The sequence below is a fragment of the Cryptomeria japonica genome, chromosome 4 (genome assembly GCF_030272615.1).
Source record: "Cryptomeria japonica chromosome 4, Sugi_1.0, whole genome shotgun sequence".
NCBI lineage: Eukaryota > Viridiplantae > Streptophyta > Pinopsida > Cupressales > Cupressaceae > Cryptomeria > Cryptomeria japonica.
The window spans coordinates 355020924-355044478 of NC_081408.1; positions in this window are offsets into that span (position 1 = coordinate 355020924).

The window sequence follows — 23555 nt, forward strand, 5'->3', positions numbered from 1 at the left end:
AGAGCCTTACCAAACCCCACAAGTAAAAATAAAGGGAAAGAAATAATCCAATATTTAGATAATTGATCCTTCATAAGATGGGGAGAGTTAAATGAAGAATCCTTAGAGGAAGATGTCAACAAATGGCTCTATAAAGAAGAAGATGAATATCCAAATGTCAGACTCCCTTTGGCTCAATATGGAAATGGATTCAAAATTATACAAAGACATGGTAATGATGGCACAATAGGGTTGGGGGTACATGATCAAGAAATTATGGAGCTTATATTACCATTATAAAACCCAAAGAATTGGGGCTTTGGATATACAGGCCTGACAAGAAGAAGGACTTCTAAACCAACTACTTTTATTATTCAAAATTTGCCAAGAACAACACAACTCATAAATGAAGATGAGGATCTTGAGTCACCAAGTTAGAACAACACATCAACAATGACCATTGCACCAGCACCTCATGTCAATGTTGTGATGGAAACAAGAATTGCATAGGTAGATGAATCAAGTAATGCTTCTACATCACCACTATCAACTAGTATATCAATGGAAACATGAATAACACCAGTTAGAGATGGTAATTCTATATTACCCCTATCTCTCATTCAAGCCGTAAATGAGGCCTCTATCACAGAAGAAGGGTCTACAAGTCATGAAACTCTCCCATTCATCATCAACACTGTTGAAACACCTCTTTCTCTAATTGAGGAAATTGATGAAGATAGATCAAACAAAGAGACATATATTGAGAGTATAACCGTTTCCCACGACTATACATTCTTATCTATCCAAAGTTGTAGTGCATATTCAACATTTAGAGCCTATGACAATCAATCACCTGTGGATGATGGAATTGAATATGAGGACATACCAGTTGATCCAAAGTGAGTCAAGTATGTGTTTGACAACAGGATCTGCATGACATCAACAACATCTCCTTGTAATGAAGATAGAGACCTTTTTCTTATGTATCCTCACTTGATAGATTGGGGGCAAGAAGAACAACCATATTTGGATTGGCTCCTGATGCCCTCCTAAATGGCACAAGGTTAGTCTAAGATCAAAGAACACAAAAACATACAAAACATTAGTGTTAATCAATCTAAAACTAAACTATGAAGGCATACCAAAAGAGACATAAAAGACATGCTAATATATCTAATAAGTAAAACGAAGATCATGAGACATCTCCAACTGCCTCTTAGCATGGCCTTAGCTTCTTCTCCCTTGTTCCTCTCCTCTCCAAGTTCCAAAATAGTGTAGCTCTCAGCAGCTTTTTGCACTATGGATGCTTATGGAGGATTGAGATTGTAGTATAGCTCTAAATGTGAAATAAAAAGCTAATACTAATGCTAAAATGATGTATTTTAACCAAAATGATAAGATGTTAGATTGCTTATGCTAAATGCTCTCTAAAAATGTCTATAGCCTAAATGCATACAAGTTTTCAGGATCTGGAGTATGAAGGAATGGGCTCTATTTATAGGAAAAATGGAGCAATGGATGGCCAGGATTGAAGGGTTTAATCAAGGGTCAAGCTTGAAAGTTGGGGATCCATGTGCACAATTGGCACCAATAAAATAGTGACAAGTGTCAACACAGGATTGGGTTGAGAGAAGAGGTTGGAGGCATTAAAGGCCTGAGAAGACCTCATGGTTATCTAAAGGCTAAGGGTCAAGTTAATGCAAGGATAAACCTTTGTGTAAATGATTAAGAGATAATCATGGTCAAAGCATTAAAGGCTTGATGAGACCCTTGGGTTGAGTAGAGGTTGAGTCAAAACAAATGTTTTAACCATGTGGGAGGGTTGAATTAACCATTAATGGTTATTGGAGACTTTGGGGATTAAGTGGTTGAAAGTTGGAAGCCTTCAATGGTTATCAAAGACTTTGAGCCATTTAGTGGTTGAAGGTTGAAAGACTTTAATGGTTATCAAAGACTTTTAGGCTTTGAGAAGTGACTCCATTTTTCTTATGAATGTGACAATAATTAGGGGATGGATTAGGTTAATTAGGAAGGGGTTAGAAGAATCTAGAAGGGGATTAGATTTTGCAAGTGGATTTGGTGGGTGAGGGAAAATAGGATTTTATTAAAAATAAAAATTCATTTATTTCAAAATGTGTGCAAGTTGCATTTGTAGGAAAATGCAAGTGGGGTGGAGATAATGATTTAAATAAATGTTTTATTGAATTTATTTAAAAGAGGAAAAGGGAATTTTAATTAAATAAATAGATTTTATTTATTTAATTGAATGGAATTTGATTTAATGAATTAATTAAAATAAATTGAATAATTTATTTAATTAATAGAAGAATGTTTGGAGATGAATTAATTAAATATTTATTTAATTAACTGATGGCTAGTGGATTTTTAATCAAATAAATACGAAATATTCATTTAATTAAAATGGACAGATTTATGTGACTACATTTGCCCCTCTTCGAGACGGTGCGGTTTATCGTGTCGTTTCAAAGAAAGAAAAATAGGTGTGAAGAAATGCCCCATAAAATGTAAATGTAATGGGTGGTATGCCCCCTCGAGAGATGGGCCGAAAAATTTAGAAAAATCGGGCGATCTCTTGAAAAAGAATGAAAATTGGCAGGGTGGTAGAAGAGAAGAAGGTAGGTATACTGGTGAAAAATAGAAGAAATCGGGGGAAACATGGAGAAATGGGGGGCTCGAGAAGTTCACGGGGACCACGGCGATGAGCGGGGCGAAGTTACGGTGACGGCGGGGGGTATAAATGGGGTGAAAGGGGTGAAAACAGGATCATTTGTGACCGCAACCAGTTGAAAACGAGAGCTCTGATAGTGACATTTGGAGGAGCAAGGAGGAGTTACTATGCCGATTCCGATCACCGAGCACAGATTCGAGCGAGTCCGACGGTTCCAGCGCCCAGACGACTACGGACCAGCGGTACACAAATTCAGAAACTTACTTTTCATGCATTTTTGATAGGTTTTTAGCTGAGTCTAAGTCAAGTCGGAGCAAGAGCGCTGGAACTCTGGTTTTGGTGCTTTTGCTCCATAAACTAGCGCTATTGTGCCGCAATGGCGCTATTGTGCTCTTGTTTGAGCGCTTTTGGTTTTATTAGCGCAACTGTATGCATGTTTTAGTGCTATTGACTAAGTAGCGCTATTGTATAGTTAATTGAGCGCTATTGATGTTAAATAGCGCTATTGTATAGCTAGTTTAGCGCTTTTGTTGTTGTAGCGCTTTGGTGTAGTTTTTTGAGCGCTTTTGCTATGGTTGTAGCGCTATTGTGTAAAACTAGCGCTTTTGTAGATAAAAGAGCGCTTTTGCTTAAGATAAAAAGATGCCCCAGTATTGGACAAAACAAATCTCCGGATGCCAATGATTGATGGATGGCGAGGTGAAGTGGGAGTTGTTTTGAACCATAGCAGCCCGATGAGACTTAGGTCATTTGTTAGGATAAATGCCTATTGAAGTCTAGGTGCCCATGATTACTTACCTGTTGAGACCCGAAGATACTTGATCAAAGTATCTGATGATAGTCTAGGTTTAAACTTAAGAAAGTTTGATAACAAAACAACTGATGGTGATTGATGAATGTCTATGTGCAGGAGGATCTGCGCGTGTTGCAGTTACGCGAGTGTCATCCTACGACACAGGGGTTGCGGGACCGATTGACGAAGGCGGAGATAGACTGTATTGCAGCTACTGGCCTCTACGAGGTGATGCACATGCCTGTGATTCGTATGAATCACGATTTGATTATAGCATTGGCAGAGCGATGGCACAGTGAGACGTGCACATTTCATTTGGCATAGGGAGAGATGACTGTGACCTTGGAGGACGTGTGGCGCATCCTTCGGATTTCGATTCGAGGAGAGCTGGTCACATATGACAGATCCTGGGGGATAGTTTCATGTCAGAGGATTTTTGATGATGATGTATATATTGACGATGGCTCGATCGCATGGGAGGATATAGCGGCACTATATGAGCCCCTTCCAGCAGTGTTGTCAGGGATTGTGGGAGGACTTCTGTGTCCAGACAGGCGGTCACATGGATTGGCAGTGGGATGGGGACAGGTGATAGAGATGATGATGACCGAGGGGACCCGATTTGCATGGGGGTCGTGCGTGCTGTCGCACATGTATCAGGAGCTCCACGAGGTAGTGTACCGAGGGAGGAGTTCTCTAGCAGTAGGCATGACGCTGCTACATGTTTGGGCATGGGAGCACCTACCAATGACTTGACCAGTGAGTCTCAGATTCTGAGTCGTGGACCAGCCATACATGTTTATGTACAGTGGCATGATGAGTCAGCCCCACTTGGGGAAGTTAGAGTGGTGGCGGCGGGCATTGGATGACTTAGATGCAGTGATATGGCGGCCATACGTGGAGTGTGAGCCATGGGAGGATGACGCAGAGGCACTACCTTATGTCTTCATGACCCGATTCCTCATTGGGAGGACCTCTTATCATGTAGAGAGACAGGTGCCAGGACGAGTGATGAGGTAGTTCGGACGGTAGCATGGACTGTCGAGCGGATCAGGGGAGTATGCATGAGTGATTCGGGAGAGGTATGCATGGGGTCCAGTGCTACCTTATGATCAGGCACTAGCAGAGTTTCAGACACTGCAGGCGAGGCCATGGGACTTACGACCGAGGGTCGTTGATGCAGGGGTGACAGATGAGTACACGCAGTACCGAGCGGCACATCCGATCCGACGGATATCAGACCCGGCAGAGCCGATGCCAGCTTTTGAGGATGAGAGGGGATGGGGACGAGGACGGAGAGCAGGAGGTCGAGGAGGAGGAGGAGGAGGAGGAGGTGGAGATGGAGGTGGTGGAGGAGGAGGTGGGGGAGGAGGAGGTGGGTTGGGGATGCTGAGGCAGCAGAGAGGGAGAGGTGGGCTACCTCTTCAGATATCACAGGGACCTTTGGTGTAGGGAGGAGTGCAGCTAAGTGGGAGGGGGATGGAGAGAGAGATCCCGATGGATAGAGGAGTGGGGATTGCTGGAGAGGGTGGTGCAGGGGAGGGACCTATTGGAGAGGGTGATACAGGTGAGGCAGCGATGGACATGGGAGAGGGAGCTACTGGAGATCTGCGGGAGCATATGATAATTTATTTGCAGACCCAGATAGAGAGATTAGAGGAGGAGGTAGCAGCCAGGGATGTGCAGCTATTTGCACGTGAGTCCGAGCTGACGATGGTGCTGCGGGAGAGAGATACTGCGGTGGAGAGATTGGCAGAGCTGCAGGAGAGGGTTCGGATTGGAGTAGGAGCACAGGGTCCTACAAGGGAGGTGATGAGGGAGATGCGGCGAGCGCAGGCGGAGATAGAGTACTGGCGGGGCTTATATGAGCAGGTGGTGCCACTCAGTCAGCGATCTCTCAGTTATTCACAGATGCGGCAGGCCAGATCAGAGCGATCGCAGAGGGTACAGAGTAGTGGGGGTGTGATGGGTCCTCTACGGTAGGAGAGATCAGGGGATGCAGGAGGGAGTGGGGGTTCGATGAGGCCTCCACGGAGAGATGGATCAGGTGGTGCAGGCACCAGTGGTGGAGCAGGTAGAGGTGGTGGTGGTGGTACAGCATCTGGCCAAAGCGGCATTTGAGAGAGCATTTTTGCCTACATATATTATATCTTTGTTTATTTATGGACTATATCTTGGATGGCTTTTGGTAGCCGATTTTTTGTAGACGTCATTGTACTTTGATATATGAGATGATATATATGAGGAGATCCCATATTTTGATGATATGCATTTGATTATGTATGAATGTATATGCATGATGATGGTTTATTGCTTAGATGGATATGTGTACATGTATGCATTTGATGAGATGTTTCCTATATGCATGTTTTTATTGATGATGTATGATGTTGGATACTGACATATGAAATGCAGGTTTATATATGATTGGTTTGTTTTTGATTTTTTGATGTAATGCTTTATGGATATAATGCCATGATGATATATGCTTATGCTTTGATGCGTGAACAGGATTTTGGTGTTTTCCTATTGCGATGTAATGATGAGATAATGTTAATGCAATGTTTGGAATGAATGATATTATGTATGAATATGCATCTAGATGTGTTTAGATGAATGTAATATGGATAAACAAAATGTAAAGTATACATGCGTATATGATAATGCCTAAATGAATGCATATGTAAAATGGATATATGAAATGGTATGAACCAATGTTTTGTAAACAAATGGACTTATGAATCTAAAATGCTTTAAATATGAAAGTGTGATGATACTATTACTAATATTTGTAATAACTACACCTTAATGCAATTAAAAAGAGGATAATGAATGCGATGTGAAATGAATCCTAAAATGAGCATAAGAAAATACTTTAATAACTGGATGAATAAATGCAATGTTTTAATTATGAATGTATGCAATGAGAAATGATAAGGGATAATGAAATGATGATGGATAATTGACATGATATGAATGTTTAGTAAAGGACTAAATATAGTCAAAGACAATTTAATCCTACGAATAAAGCGACCTATTTATGATTAATGCAATGATGCAAAATGATTCATGAAAATGAATGTCAAGAAAACGAACTTATAGTTTAAAAAATGACATGAATGTTTAATACAAGATATAACTAAATGTTTAATGCAAGATGCAATTAAATATTTAATGCAAGATGCAACTAAATGTTTTAATGCAAGATGCAACTAAATGTGAGTATGATATGATTATGAGGAATGCAAGGTTTGTAAGACTTTGCATGATGCATTGATGATGTATCAGAGTACTCGATCATGATTGTATCCAAGACCAGCTTAATTTTCTCATTTTTGCATATAAAACATCTATATGAATAAGTGAACGGATGGGTGATATGCAACGGAATGCAATATATAAACAGATGAGATGAAATGATGATCCATAGTGCTCTATTTTCATCATTGAGCTTTAAAATGTTGGAAGAGAATACAAGCATCTTGACATAATGATTCAAGATGACTTGAGTATTTCTTACATGGATTTGATATAGCAAGTTAATACAAGCAACTTGATATAATGGATCAAGTTGACCAGAGTATTGCTTGTGGAACAGACAAGGATTATCTCCTTTCGTGCATGACTTGGATCGTCCTCCTTGATCTTAGGCTGATCAGATCCTGAGACAAGTGCATACCGTACTAAGAGATAAAAACCTTTATCCAGTTTGGATGAGGTAGGAGGAACCAAAGGAAGAGCATTTGTACCTGCAAACAAACAGTATATACATAAAGAATAAAGAATAAGGATCCTTGGTAATGGCTCATGCTCATATGGTCGAGGTATACGCTGTAGTCAGCAAGCTGTAGTGATCTATGACTGCATTTTGCATAAGATCACGTAGCTTGGTGAACTTCCCACGTAGACACCATTAGTACATGCCCTAGAACTTCATCGAAAATAATGCGCAAACGATACAAAACAAATGCTGAAAGATCCTGATACAGATAAACAAATGATTGTACTCATAAATCAACCAAGTATTTGATAGCTTAACATAATTTTCTTGTCAAAGAAAACGTCATCTTGTCTTTGTTTTTGATAAGGAAGGATGCATCCTTGTTTTAAGACAGTTTTTGAGTGTTGGTGTGGATTGTGTGGTTGATTGGTAAATGGTCATTGTGTGAGTAGTTTGTCAATGTTTATTTTGGTATCTGCATGGATGGGTATGTACAAGGTGTTACCATGTTTTTGTGTGATTTTTCAATGGTTTTTGTCGATGTTTTTTGGATTTTGAATTGTTTTGAATGTTTTTGGTATTTTTGTGTTGATATTTTTGAATGTTTTTGGATTTTTGATGATTGTTTGAATGAAGAACTTAATGAATCATAAGACAATGTAGAATCCATTTCCATCAATAGGTTAAGGGCATTGCCACCAATTTTAGACATGACTATGAAAAAGTGGGATGCAAGATGTATGGAGTACTATCATAATTGCAGAGGAATAAAAAGCCATGGTTGATGGATGGATGGATGTATGTATGAAGTAGATGTGATCGCAACAAGTCTAAAAGACAATGGAGCCATAGCCTTTACGAGTGGCGCCTATTTGCTAGGTTTTCACCATCGTACTTACCCAAGGTGCCACCGGAGTGGTTGTTCACCGTTTGGATGCATGATTTTTCTTTACTTTTTCTTTTTTTTTCTTTTTTTTCTTTTTTTTTTTTTTGAATGTTTTTGTATTTTCTTCAGGACATTTTTCCGAATGTTTTTGGTATTTTCTGGTATGTAGGGGAGCCTGATGCTCTGTACAGCTTAGGTATAAAACCGTTTGAGGTGCATGCTGTTGATTGGATCTGCAAGCGGTTCTCCTTCTGATGTAGCCAGCTGATATGCCCCGGACCCGAATACAGTAGTGACAATACATGGGCCGAGCCAGTTTGATTCAAACTTGCCTTGATGTTCTCTATTTGGTTGGTTGCGAGGATTCTCTCGAAGAACAAGATCACCTACCTCAAATGTATGAGGTCTAACTCGGTGATTGTAACTTCTGCTCATGTGCTGCTGATAGGATTTGAGGTGATTGTATGCAGCTTGTCGTTTCTCATCAAGTAACTCTAAGTCCTGAAGACGGGATACTCTGTATGCTTCATCATCGATGAGATTATGCAAGGAAACTCGTAATGATGGTATCTCGACCTCAATAGGTAAGATAGCTTCAGCACCATAGACCAATGAATAAGGAGTTGCATCTGTAGGGGTTTGAATGCTAGTTCGATATGCCCATAGCGCTGGATTCAATTGAACATGCCAATCACGACCGGCATCATTGACTATTTTCTTGAGGATCCTTAATATGTTTTTATTGGATGCTTCAGCCTGACCATTGCCTTGTGGGTAATAGGGAGTGGAAAAGTGGTGTTGGATATGAAATTTCTCACAAAGCTCAAGGACATCCTGATTTTTGAAAGGAAGACCGTTATCTGTGATGATGGACATGGGTACACCATACCGGCAGATGATGTAGTTGAGGATGAATGAGGCGATCTGCTTGCCGGTGACTTGAGTAAGTGGAACAGCTTCGATCCACTTTGTGAAATATTTGGTGGCAGTAATAATGAATTTATGGTCGTTAGATGAAGATGGATGAATTTTACCCACAAGGTCAAGGCCCCATTGACAGAAAGGCCATGGTGTTGTGATTGGTTGCAGATCTTGAGCTGGTGCATGTATTAGGTCGCCATGAACTTGACATTTCTTGCATTTTCTGACAAAGTAGTAGGAATCCTTTTCCATAGATGGCCAATAGTATCCAGCTCGCATGAGTTTCTTGGCGAGTGATGGACCACTTGAATGAGTCCCGCAAATTCCTTCATGTACCTCTTCCAAAGCCTTTGTTATCTCATCTTGTTCCAGACATCGAAGGAGAGTACCATCAAGACCGCGTCGATATAGGGTGTCGGCAATAATGGTATATCGAGCAGTTTGGCGAATGAAGGTTTTTCGTTGGTTATTCGATTGGTTGGGAGGAAGGGTGTGATCGCGGAGATAGGTGTAAAATTCATCGTACCATGGGGATTCAGAACCGACAAGGCGACATATCATCTCGGATTCAGGGATATTATAAGCGGGGATCCAAAGCTGTTCGACCAAGAACTCATAACGTGTTGAATTCTGTGGAAGATCTAGGAGAGATGCGATAGTAGCCATAGTGTCAGCAGCTCGATTCTGATCTCTTGGTATCTGCTCAAAAGTGATAGTAGTAAATGATGTCTTTAGAGTGTCCACCATTTGCTTGTATGGCATGAGTTTATCATCTTTGGTCTAATATTCATCAGTTGCTTGTCGAATGACCAGTTGTGAGTCGCCATATACTTGTAGTTCTTGTAATTTCCATTGTATGGCTAATCTGAGTCCTGTGATCAAAGCCTCATATTCTGCTATATTGTTGGTGCATGGAAATGTGAGCCTGTAAGACTTCGGGATGCTATCACCTTGAGGTGTAATAAATAGAATGCCTGCCCCCGAGCCATGCCTAGTGTATGAACCATCAAAATATAGTTTCCATGGTTGTGCTTCTGTGATCATGAATATCTCTTCATCTGGAAAATTGGAAATGAGAGGATGATCGCCTATGAGTGGTGCATCGGCCAACTGATCTGCAATAACCTGACCTTTGATAGCTTTACGGTCTACATACTCAATGTCAAATTCACTTAGAATCATCACCCATTTGGCCAAGCGGCCTGTCAATGCTGCTTTGCTCAGTAAATACTTGAGTGGATCAGTCTTTGCGATGAGTTGTACCTTGTGTGTCAACAGATAGTGCCTCAGTTTAGTGGCTGCTAAGATTACTGCTAGGCAAGCTCGCTCAATAGGTGTGTAATTGAGTTCATAGCCCACCAATGTGTGAGAAATGTAGTAAACATCACACTCTTTTCCTTCTGCATTATGTTGTGCCAGTAGTACACCCAATGCTGTACTCGTTGCTGAGATATAAAGTAACAACGGTCTACTTGGATCTGGTGGCATCAACAATGGTGGATTCATGATATAGTCTTTAAGTGCCTGAAATGCTTGTTGGCATTTGTCATCCCACTGAAAGTGGATGTTCTTGTGTAGCAGGTGTGTGAATGGGTGACACTTATCAGCCAATTGTGCAATGAATCTTTGAATGGATTGAAGCCGCCCTTGTAATGTCCTTAGCTGACTGATATTCTTTGGAGGTGGCATGTCCATGATAGCTTTTACCTTTGCTGGATCGACCTCAATACCTTTGCTTGAGACAATGTATCCTAGAAGCTTCCCGGAAGTTACTCCAAAGACACATTTCTTTGGGTTGAGTCGAACATGGTATTGTTCCAGTCTATCAAAGATTTTATCTAAGATGTGGAGATACCCTTCTCTAGTGAGTGATTTTGCTAGTAAGTCATCAACACAATCTTCCATCATAGTATGCATCATGTCATGGAAGATGGTGTTCATTGCCCTTTGATAGGTTGCTCCTGCATTCTTGAGACCAAAAGGCATTACATTCTAGCAATATGTGCCCCATGGACATGTGAAGGTTGTCTTATGTTGATCTTCTGGTGCGATCTTTATCTGATTGTATCCTGAAAAACCATCCATGAGTGAAAGCATGGCATGTCCCGCTGTTAGATCCACTATGATGTCGATATTTGGTAGGGGGAAGTCATCCTTAGGACAGGCCTTATTTAGATCTCTGAAGTCGGTACAAATGCAGATGCCCCCTTTTGGTTTGCCAACTGGCACGATGTTGGAGATCCATTCTGCATAATCAATTGGTCTAATGAAACCAACATCTAGGAGTTTCTTGAGTTCTGTTTTGACTAGCACTGCAATCTGAGGATGCATCTTACGAAGCTTTTGCTTGACAGGTTTGGCTCCTTCTACTACGGTGAGGTGATGCATGACTAAATCAGGATCAAGCCCAGGCATGTCTGCATATGACCATGCGAAGTTGATCTGATGCTTCTGGAAGAACTCTATAAATTTAGGTTGTTCCTCTGGAGTGAGAAGAGATGCCAGATGTATGATATGAGGATTTTTAGGAGTCCCCACATTGTATTCTTTGATTTCCTCGATGAGAATCGTTGATCGTTCCTGTTGTGTACTATCAGGGAGAATGTCAAACCCTTCATCCTCAGGTGCCTCAGAGAGGTTTTCACCATTGGATACGCTCTTTCTTTTTACTTTTGTCGGATCAAACAGTGCCACAGTGTGGTTTTCACTGGAAGATCCATGTTTTATTGTTATGTTTTTGCAGCTGAAAGGTTTGGCATCTGCCCCAAAGTATGCTGCGCTATTAAGTTCAATGGGGAATCCAGCTTTGTGATCCTCGCTTGGTAGATTATCCCGTAATTCCAAAAAGTCAATGATAGCCTCATCATTCTGGAAGAGGTCAAGACATGGGGGATTTGGTTGGTTCCATTCAATGAGTTCAGGGTGGATAATGGGCATTACTTCATTGATTAGGTTAAGTTTGTTAGAGGTATCAGTGAGGGTTAAGACAATGTGGTGAAGGTCGTTGATGGTACTCTCCCTGTCAGAATCAGGCGTAGGATGAGACGTAGGGTCTGTGGAAGATGTTTCCAGCTCAGGAACCCAAGTGGTCTTTATCTGTGCTTCTCCATAAATAGGGATGTCTTTGCGGGGTGGAGGTGGTGTTGTGTCTTCCTCATCTGAAGTGTTAAGCTGTACAGAATCAAATTCCCACTCATGTGAGTCGGTCTCTGAATCACTCGCCAGCATCCGATTGCTATACCATACTAGGATGTCTTTAGAGTTAAACACGACAGGTGTGATTGGTTTATGTATCTTTGTAGTGATTGGTGCTTCAGGAACCGTGATGGGGTTTAAAGGATCTGGTACAGGAAGTATCGGCAGTGTTGCCTCAGTGGCTTCTGTTGGAATGGCTGGTGCCATAGATGGTGCTGCGGGTTCTGAGATAGTTGCGGCTGCTATGGGTGTTATTGATGGGATTACTGGTTCGTTTGGTGGGATGATTGGTATTGTAGATGGTTGTGGTGGGTTTGTGAGCCTCGATGGGGCAGTGGGGATAGTGTTTGATGGTGCTTTGATTATGAAAGGTGTCCTCTTTGCAGTAGGCGGGCAAAATGGTTTGCTAGGTTTTCCTTTGAATCTGAGTTTAGGAAGGATCTCTTTTTCAAAACCTAGGCCTGTATTACCTTTGAGCTTGAATTCTGGTAGCAGAGGTTCATGTCGTCCTTGTTTGCAGTATCCCAAAGCACTCTGACCATCATATCCCATTCTTTGCATAATGAGGAGGCCTTTGCCATATTGTTCCGTAGGAAGTGTAACTTGCGGTTCGTCAGTGGTGATGGGATCTTTATAGATCCAGTCTGCTAGGTCCTCATCTTGTGTTTCTTCCACTTGACTCTTTCCAAGAACGAAAGGCGTCAAGGCACATGCTGGTATTTTTAGTGGTTGTTGGAGTAACTGTTGTGGTTTACCATGTGTTCTAGGAGAAGTGGGCATTTGTCCCACACAAAAGAGCTGACTCAAGTTATATTCTCCAGGACCTTCCTCTGCTACTTTCATCTTAAGTTTTTCTTGCTTGGGCATAGTAGTGTTCGAACTGGCAAGAGAGGCGGGACTTACATATGATGTGGAGGAAATGGCTTCCCTATTATTAGGAACAGTAATTTCTGGTTGATGGCTGATATTATGGCAAAATGCAAAGGGGTTTGCATCGCCCAGGATTGTGATCTCTACACCATTATGTGGGAACTTGATACATTGATGGTAGGTAGATGGAACAGCTTGCATGGAATGTATCCAAGGTCTCCCTAATAATAGATTATATGGCAGAGGAAGGTCCAGAACTTGACAGATGATGTGCTTCAACACAGGGCCCACTCAGATAGGTATTACCATAGCTCCTTTGGATGAACGCTCTGCATCATCATAGGCCTTGATGGTGATCTTCTTGAGAGGATCCACTGATTCTATTGCATATCCCAATGCTGTGACCAACTGTAGTGTACAAATGTTTAGGCCTGCTCCATTATCGATCAAGACTCGCTTGATCCTGTGTTGGTTGATAAAGCCTTCAATGTGTAGCGAAGCATTATGAGGTTGTTGGAAGGAAGAGTTGTCACTTTCAAAAAAAGTGAGACAAGGTGATGACTTTAGATTTCCAACCATGGCTTGAAATTGGTCCGTATTCAAGTTTGCAGGGACTGACGCCTCTTGGAGTGCTTGATCCAAGATAGTTTTATGAGAGGGTGACAGACGCAAAAGCTCCAAAATGCATATAAGCGCAGGGGTTTTGTCTAATTGTTCCACAAGATTGTACTGCTTTGGGATGGAGGTGGTGCCTTGTGGAGCTGCCTTGATGGTAACTTTGCCGCGATGCATAACAACATTGCAATTTGAGGTGGGATTTTTGAAGGTGATAGTTTCAATTTGTTCACTGGCATCATACAGGTGATTTACAGTGTAGTTATACGCAGCCTGCGTATAATCAGTGGTATCAGTGCCTCGCCAGGAAGTGGAAGGACCCCTTTGATCTTGTGATGGAAGTGGATTCTTGAACATCTGATGATCATTATTGGTTGTTTTTGGGTCATTCCCTTCAATTTCAATTTCTCCTCGATCAATAAGATCCTGAATGAGATCTTTCAATCGGTGACAATTACTTGTCTTGTGTCCTCTTCCTTGATGGAATTCACAGTGTTCAGTATCTCTCCACCATGCCGGTTTGACTTGAGGCTCATAGTTTGATAGCTTAGGTAGAGTGACCAAATTTTGGGAAATAAGTTGTCGCAACACTGTTTCAATGGGTTCCCCTAAGGGAGTGTATGTTCGTTTTTGTATTTGTGGTCGAGGTCTTGGTTCATCATGAGATGTGATGCGACCTTGATTAGGAGGAACATTTGTGTTATTCTGAGGTGGAGGATTTTGTCCTACAAACCGAACCATAGGTTGTGCATTTTGGATAGTTCGAGCATCCACAACCCCATCATTGACGACATTCTTGTTTTTATTCCAAAAGATTGGTTTATCACTGTTGAAGCGTGGGTGAGGACCATCTTTTGGTTCATTAAAGATTTTGATGAGTCCTTTTTTGATGAGTGCCCTTTCACATTTTATACCTTTGGTGATCATATTGTTAAAAGAATCTGTGTCTTTGACATCCAGGTGAAATTCCATTTCTTCGTTTAAGTTGGAAATGAAAATTTCCACTAGTTCTCGTTCAGGTAACTGAAGAGAACATCTGCTAGACATTTGGCACCATCGTTGCAGGAATACTAAGAATAATTCACCTGGTTTTTGTTTGGTGTTGCACAGATCAGCCATGGTGATGTCGTGTTCAATATTATAAGAGTAATGAGATAGGAACTTCTGGATGAGTTCCTCAAATGTTCTAATGCCACCTGGTAGTCGGGAAAACCATGATGTGGTTGTTCCTCCCAAGCTTTGGGGAAAAAGGCGCATTAAGTATGTGTCTTCATATGCGACTTCGAGACAAGTGGAATGAAATTCTCGGACATGATCGCGGGGATCTCCCTTTCCTCTATATTTTTTGAATTTTGGTTTTTCGAACCCGCGTGGAAAGGGTGGCATATAAAGATTCCTATCAAACGGATAGGGACAGATGTCGTTAAGTGAGAATTAATTGGTTTTAATACCACTATGAAGTTGTTGGCCGAGATTCTCGACTTGTTGCCACAACATCTCCATTTCATTTGGAGGAGGAGGTGGTGGGTTACCTCGAGGAATGTTATATCTGACGTGATTTCTACCTCTTTCTTCCTCATGGCGACTTTGTCTTTCTGATGCTTGTCTTAATTGGGCAAGATCAAAGTCAGAGGGGAGTTTGGCTCCTTCTTGAGCGAGTTTTAAAAAGTGAGCATCTGCGTTGCTCCTGAGTATTTCATCAAACAATCTGTTAAAATGAGGGTTATGCTGAACCCTTTCGATTGTTGAAGGAGTGGGAGTACTTGGGTTTTCATCATTTATATTTCCTCCAAGTGCTTCTTGAAATTCATTGAGGTTTTCATCTTCTTCTTCCTCAATTTCTATTTCTCGTTGCCTTGATCGTGATCGGGTTTGAGCCATTTTGTTTGCAAGTTTGTTTTGAAGTTGATTGAAGATGATGATGAGTTGGTGATGAAATGAAAGATTGATGGTTGGTGATTTGTGTTGTATGGGGATCTCTAGCACTTTAAGGTAGATGTAACCGAAATCCCTTCTTTGAATTGCTTGTTTGTTTTGATAAGATTTGATGTGATAAGGTGTAGAGAAATCTGAGATGTGTTACAGATTTAACTACCTAGTAATGAGAGGATTCACTCATGAACTAGTTTTAACCTGCGTAGATGTGTCTTTTAGGATGAGCTTATCCTAGATGTAGAAACAATCTAAAAAGTGATGTGATGTGTTTGATTTCAAGCAATATCTAAAAAGGAATCTTGGGACAAGAACCTCTTAATGTTTTGAGAGTTTTGGGATGGATTGATGATGAAGTGATGATGTATGAATAAGATGCTGGATGTTTTGTTTTTCATATTTCAGTAAAAACTTTGTGTCACAAATGGGACAAACTCTTCTTCTTCCCTTTCAGGCGTTGGTGGCACTTCTCGAGCTGTGTTGTAGGTGATACAGATGTTTGGGAAGAAATTGGGATTAATCTTTCCTCCTTGATTTTTGTGATAACTCAGAGCTCTATACTGCATAAACGCTCTGTGGTTTAATGATTCTAAATCAAACTCGTTTGTTTTTCCTTGAAGGTATAGACGCATGCGATGTAGAAAGACTCTATGGGAGACAAAGATTTGTCGATTGATATAGAAGAATTTCCTCCTTTTGATTAAAGCCTTTGAGCTCAATGGTCTTCTTTTCAAGTTGATATTCTGATGACACTTCTTCTTTTGCAAGATGTGAAGAATGGTCATAAAAGTTGTGATTTTGTGTTGTTTGCACTTTGTTTTTGGTTTTTTTTTTTTTTTTTGGTTTTTTTTTTTTTTTGAGAAATGTTGGATGAGTACTTTGTTTTTGAAAGTGATTTTCTGATTTTTCTTTGACAAGAAAACAAAGCAAGCACACAAACACAAGAATGTTGCCTAAAAAGGCACAAATGAGTATGGGTCTAGATGAACCCAATCCTTGGACTTGTTTTTGACCCTTCCTTTAGATGTATTTTAAGGTGTATTTCCAAAGCCTGAAGTTGGCTCAATTTGCACTAGGTCTGTAAAACGAACACACTTCAAACACTTTTTATCCTAAGGTCAGATGGCCAGTTGTGATAAATTTAGCCCACATCTTGATATTTCTTCGACTTTGGTACTACATACCTTATGAATCCCGTCGTGGTAGGTAAGGATGTGATATACTAAGTCTTGCACGAGCATAACAAATAGATGATCCCTATGATGGGGGAGTCACCACTTTTATCAAGCCACAAGTGACTTTTCAAAAAGCTATGTTTCTACTCAAGGAAATATGTATGGTGAGTATCTTAGGAGCAAAACCATCTATGCTCTTGCACTAAATTATATCGCAAATATCCTCAATCAATAGAACGGGTGGGCTACTACTAAAAGGTGTTTAGTCATGTAAAACGAAGATCATGAGACATCTCCAACTGCCTCTTAGCATGGCCTTAGCTTCTTCTCCCTTGTTCCTCTCCTCTCCAAGTTCCAAAATAGTGTAGCTCTTAGCAGCTTTTTGCACTATGGATGCTTATGGAGGATTGAGATTGTAGTATAGCTCTAAATGTGAAATAAAAAGCTAATACCAATGCTAAAATGATGTATTTTAACCAAAATGATAAGATGTTAGATTGCTTATGTTAAATGCTCTCTAAAAATGTCTATAGCCTAAATGCATACAAGTTTTCAAGATCTGGAGTATGAAGGAATGGGCTCTATTTATAGGAAAAATGGAGCAATGGATGGCTAGGATTGAAGGGTTTAATCAAGGGTCAAGCTTGAAAGTTGGGGATCCATGTGCACAATTGGCACCAATAAAATAGTGACAAGTGTCAACACGGGATTGGGTTGAGAGAAGAGGTTGGAGGCATTAAAGGCCTAAGAAGACCTCATGGTTATCTAAAGGCTAAGGGTCAAGTCTAAATTAAGCTTACCCACTGGATTAGGAGTTAATGCAAGGATAAACCTTTGTGTAAATGATTAAGAGATAATCATGGTCAAAGCATTAAAGGCTTGATGAGACCCTTGGGTTGAGTAGAGGTTGAGTCAAAACAAATGTTTTAACCATGTGGGAGGGTTGAATTAACCATTAATGGTTATTGGAGACTTTGGGGATTAAGTCGTTGAAAGTTGGAAGCCTTCAATGGTTATCAAAGACTTTGAGCCATTTAGTGGTTGAAGGTTGAAAGCCTTTAATGGTTATCAAAGACTTTTAGGCTTTGAGAAGTGACTCCATTTTGCTTATGAATGTGACAATAATTAGGGGATGGATTAGGCTAATTAGGAAGGGGTTAGAAGAATCTAGAAGGGGATTAGATTTTGCAAGTGGATTTGGTGGGTGAGGGAAAATAGGATTTTATTAAAAATAAAAATTCATTTATTTCAAAATGTGTGCAAGTTGCATTTGTAGGAAAATGCAAGTGGGGTGGGGATAATGATTTAAATAAATGTTTTATTTAATTTATTTAAAAGAGGAAAAGGGAATTTTAATTAAATAAATAGATTTTATTTATTTAATTGAATGGAATTTGATTTAATGAATTAATTAAAATAAATTGAATAATTTATTTAATTAATAGAAGAATGTTTGGAGATGAATTAATTAAATATTTATTTAATTAACTGATGGCTAGTGGATTTTTAATCAAATAAATACGAAATATTCATTTAATTAAAATGGACAGATTTATGTGACTACAGCTCCAAAATGATGAGGCTATAGTTGAGTTTTTAGGTACTAGGGATGGATTTCCCTATGATGATCACAAAGGTGGTTTTGTTATAGATCTGGAGAGAACCACCTACTTTGGAGAAGCAAGCTCTTCTAATTATTCAAAAGATATTGAGGACATAGAAAATGCCACTAAAAATAGATTGGATTATCTTCCTATAGATCAAGATCAATCAACATTGCTAGTAGAAGAAACTGAAGAGATCAACATTGGAAATGTTGAGAATGTACATGAAATACATCTAGCTAAATCTTTAAACCCCATGGAAAAGGAAAAGTTTATTCAATTATTCATGCAACAACCAATAAACTTTGCATGGTCATATGCTAGCATGCTAGGGTTGGATCCAGAATTGGTATTACATCATCTACCATTTCTACCAAGAGTGAAACCTTACAAGTAGAAACTCAGGAAGATGCACCTTCAAATAGCCTTGTTCGTCAAAGTAGATTTGCAAAAATTGTTAGATGTGGGTTTCATTAGACCCATAGAATATGCATAATGGATTTCAAATTTAGTATTAGTGACTAAACCCACTGGGGGCATACAAATTTGTACCCGCTTCAGGGACCCAAACAAATATTGTCGCAAGGATGATTTTCCACTTCCTAATACATATATGATTGTGGATTTGACAACATGAAATGAAATGTTATCACTCATGGATGGTTTCTCTTGTTATAATCAAATTAGAATTACGTCAGAGGACCAACATAAAATAACTTTTACTTGTCCTTGGGGAATTAACCGTTGGAATGTGATGTCATTCAGTCTCAAGAAAGACAATACCACTTATCGGAGAGCAATGACCACCCCGTTTCATGACATGATACATAACATCATGGAATATTATGTAGATGACTTACTGGCTAAATCAAAAACCAGGTATGATCATCTTGATGTTCTAGCAAAAATATTTGATAGACTTGAGTAGTACAATGTCTGACTCAACCCCAAAAAGTGTGTGTTCGGAGTAACATCTGGTAAACTCTTGGGGTTTATTGTATCTAACAAAGGCATTGAGATGGATCCCATAAAGGTGAAAGCAATCTTAGAAATGCTATCGCCCACTACACTCAACCAAGTAAAAGTTTGCAAGGGAGACTGTAGTTCATAAGGCGCTTTTTTTCACAATTGGCAGATAAGTGCCAACCCTTCCAATACCTTCTTAAGAAAGGTGTTTCTTTCAAATGGATAGATAAATGCTAAGAGGAATTTCAAGCGTTAAAAGGATTATATTTTATCAACACCAGTTTTAATCCCACCAGTACATGGGAAACCTTTGCTATTGTACATGTAGACACCTAAAAATGGTCACCGCTTGCGGAATTGTACTTTAACATTTACGCATTGCCTTATTTTAGGGTTTTTGCATCGCATTAACATTTCTCCTATGTCACGCATTTGGTCTTTATCATTTGCGAGCATCGAGTCTTTCTTCTGCATTCTTCAGTTGTCTCACTTTCGAAATTGGTCTTGTTGACAACAATCTTCAGTCATGATTTTGGTCAATCTTATCCTGTCACATTAATGTGCGCGCTAATTTGTCATCATTTTGGACATCGTCAATCCTAATTAGGGTTTTGTCCTCTTGTCAATCTTGTCATTTTGCGATCAATTTTTCATCGATCGTTATCATTTTCAATCTTGTCATTTTGCGTTATCATTTTCAATCTTGTTATTTTGCGATCAATTTGTCATTGATCGTCGTCCTTCTCAATCGTGTTAATTTGGATCAATTTGTCATTATTCCTCATAAATTGGTGCATTTATCAATCAAAATTGTTTATCACATTGATCATTTATCAATTCAAAATCATGATTGAATCGACATCAAGTCAATCTTACATCAAGACCTAATTGTCGTTCTTGCATTTCTAATTTATCTTCTAGGGTTTTATGATTTATTCATTTAATCTTGTTTGTCATTTTCCCTCTAGGTTAAATAATTTATTTATTTATCCTATGTCTTCTTGTCACAATTAAATATTTGTTTAATTGGCTAATTAATTCCTCCTCTTTTTGTGAATTAATTAATGAATGAAAAATTATTAATTAATTCACTTAATTTTCTAATTTCATCAATTTCTAATTTTCTAATTTCATCATTTCTAATTTGTCAAATTTAATTTCCACCTAATTAATTTCTCTCTAGTTCTCCCTATTTTCGTGCTTCGGTGGAAGCATGAATTTCTCATGCGTCATACTTTTGGCATAGCAAGATGTCATAAGCCTCTAGTCCTCTAACCTTTGCATTGGCAATATGTCATAACCTTCTTCTTTCCACTCATTTTTCCCATTTTGAAATCAATTGCCTCTAATATCAATTTCATGCTAATCTTGTCTTTTCTCCAATTTATCTATAAATTTGATGAATTTCTTCAATCCTGATCTAATAATCACTTTGTCGAATCAATCACGCTTTGAGTACTCTCGCGCTAATTGTCAATCTTGCTTTCACATTAGGTTTATGCACTTGAAGGTGAGATCCACAAACAAAAGCTATTTGAAGAAGAAATAAAGACAATGGAGCCACGTGAAGGAGATATTCAGATCTGCATTTGGTTTGCTTAGCTTTTAATCTTGAATGTTTTGCTTTCATGTCTTTATTGAGTGTGTTTAGGATTGATCATTGCATTTGAGCTTTTGTGATTGAGCTAGATTAGTATTTTGATTTACTTGTGATGATTTCTGATTTCCTATGCTACATTAATTGGTGAACCCAATGTGAACTAACCCCCTAATCATGCTTTTGAGTGCTTTTGAGATGATTTGCAAGTCAAAAACCCAAGAAACAGGGTAGTGCAGTGTTTTCTGGGAACTTCTGTGCTTGTGTCAAGCATTCTACGCCTGTGTCAGACATTTTGCGCCTGTGTCAAGGACATTATGCGCCTATGTCAGACATTCTGCGCCTATGTTAGACATTCTACGCCTATGTTAGACATTCTGCGCTTGTGTCAAGGACAGAAACAGAGGTAAAAGACAGTGTTTTTCACTTGCAAATTGTTTTCTTTTGCATTCTGTTTCTGCTTTTTTTGGTTTTGTTGGTACTGATTCTCTGTGCAAAACCTTGGCATATGCATGGCAAAGACAAACAAATGAAACTACTAATACATTTTTATGCAGGTTCGATAGTCAAAGACTAAACATATCAAACTTCTGACTTGGGTTTTGCAGGTTGCCTTGGACTACAACTAAACTTTGTGTTTGTAATTAATATTTAGGCACCTAGTGATTTCTAAATAGGATGGAATGAATGTATGTTTTATTTGATTGTTGAGTTTGACATTGGAGTAGGAGAGTATGCTCTCATCCTTCTTAGGGTGATCAGAAATCCAAATCTTCAATACCATGCTCATGTTTTTGATTGTGTGTCACCTTTAGAGGGCCTGCCTTCCCGACCATTTGCTTTTGCAAGCAAGTGACAATTGTGAGAAGGGAATGACCCAAAGTGAGTACGGCTAGAATACCTTGGCATTCTAACTCACTATAAACAAATACCTAATGGGCGAAAGCTTTGAAGGAAGAGTTACGTGGGAATTGCAGTTACTTGGGAAGTGATGACCCTTGAACTCTTTCTCATATCAACATCTAAGTAGGACCTCACAGTCTAAATCATGCTTGCGCGACTACATTTGTTTGGTATCTTGATGGGCTTAATGTCTTAGTCACGCTTGCGTGACATCAAGGAGTAACGCTTAACAGAAATCCTTACTAAACACCTTGTATTTAGAGGCCAAATATCCTTCTAGTTGCTTGAGAAGGACAAGTTCAGATACTTGGAAGAGATACTAAGTTCGCCATGGGGAGATTTCCATGGGGATTGATGCTTGGTTGCCTTGAGAAGTGAGTGTCGTGGAGGGGAGCCCATGGGGTCAAGCATCTATGTATTCTCCTTGAATCCCATAACGAGTCTACCTCTCAAGTACCTAATGTCCTTGCCTACCATAAGAAATGTGCGAATGAGCATGATTGTCTTGAGTCTAAGTTAAAATATCTTGTCTTCTTTTCTTGTCAAAAGTTGAATTGCATATCATTTCAAAAACAAGACAAATTGATTCAAAACAAGGTTAAACACAAGAGACATTCATCCAACAAAATTCAAAAACACCTTCAAACATGGTTGTCAAACATTGTTCAAAATCTTGTCTCAACATTCATGTCACTTAGATTTAGGTTCATCCTAGGTTGCATTTTGCAAAGTTCATTGTCAAGTACCAAGGTTAGGTTTCGCCTAGGTCATACTCCTTTGCATATCAATAAGAGTCATCCATTTGCATGTGTCCTCTTGCATTAAAGTCATACCATTGTCATACATTCATATTTGCATACCCTAGGGCTCTTCATTAAGTTTAGGTCATTATCATATCATATTAGGGTTATTTGCATAGTAATTGTCCCTTTGCATATAGTGTCAAAACTAGGTTTTGTCATACTTGAGTAATCCAAATCTTTGATAAACCCTAAGTCATTGTTAAGAAGTCTAGACCTTATCAAACCTTTTCTCTTTATGTCATTATTGTCACTTGGTCAAACCTAGCTTAGTATCCAAGCATATAGGGGAGACATTGTCATTTGTCCTTTTGTCACTTGGTCCTTTTGTCCTTTGAGGTCTAGACATCATTTCAATTTCCTAAGGGTCTCTTTTAGATTTGCATTCCAAAAAGTTTGTCAAAATCTTCAAAAAACAACCCAAAACATAGGTTACATTCTTGCCATAGATTGCATTCTCATTTATTTAGTTTACATTTAGTTGCATATCATACATTATCTTTGAAAAATTCCAAAAATATTGCATTTGCATAAGTGACATGCCTATTGAAACAAGATCAAAATCTAAAAAGATGGGTGAACCAGCATATCAACCCATTGACAACATATCAAATTCACAATTTCAAACCAGTCAAACAGTACAAATTGAAGGTTCATCAAACACATCATTACCACCATATGGAATGGTTCAACTTGGACCACCTCCATTATGTGAACCAGTGTTTGTACCTATGAAACTAGGACATGGGAGTGTTCCGCCAACTCCAAGAGGAAGTGCACCTTTCAATTGGAATCAACCACACCTGCAACATGACATTCAAACTCAAACATTATATGAAGAACAAACTCTTTCGCAAGGATTTGGTTCAGATCAAGGCATTCAACAAGAAACGAATCCAAATGTCCAAC